The sequence below is a fragment of the Octopus bimaculoides genome, chromosome 4 (genome assembly GCF_001194135.2).
Source record: "Octopus bimaculoides isolate UCB-OBI-ISO-001 chromosome 4, ASM119413v2, whole genome shotgun sequence".
NCBI lineage: Eukaryota > Metazoa > Mollusca > Cephalopoda > Octopoda > Octopodidae > Octopus > Octopus bimaculoides.
Window position 1 is genome coordinate 31294365 of NC_068984.1, and position 772 is coordinate 31295136.

A 772-nucleotide genomic window follows, 5' to 3' on the forward strand; every position below is an offset into this window, starting at 1 on the left:
ATATATATATATATATATATATATATATATATATATATATATATATATATATATATACATACCTACATACAAATATTTGTGTATGTGTGTGCATGCGTGTGTGTGTTAGTGTGTTTGTGTATGTCTGTGTGTGTATGTACACGTCTGTGTAAGTGCATATCTGTATTAATATTAAAACCCTGCCTTATGATTTTTTTTTCCATTTGTGAAAACATGTATAGGCTTACATAAAGGAAATATTTCACTGCAAGCATAATATTGTTGAAATATCACACCTGTGCAAATACATTCAGGATTCAAAGAATTTCTAGTATCAGATAAAACAGATTGTAACACAAATGGTTTCTTCTCTGTAATAATTAACACATATGTCTGTTAATATAATCTGATATGTTAAAAGTGATATGACATTGTGTAAAATCATGATCTTGAACCTCTGAACTTAAATTTACGTCCATCATTTTTATCACTTATCTATTTCAACTTCAGACTGTAAATTCTTTGAAACCTGTTGCTTGTTATAATACTGTCATCTCATTCACTTGTCATATTCACATATAGCTGATTTAGAGTTTCAATAAATTTGGAGAGCTAATTAAATACTTAATATATACTTCTCTCTCTAAGTGAATTTGTATAAATGCTTCTATCCATATTTGTCTTTATGGAACTTTGTCTATATTTGCATATTTATCTAAACATGTGAGGGTGTTTGTGCATTAACATATACCTGTCTACATTATAGATAGGAGCATATATATATATATATATA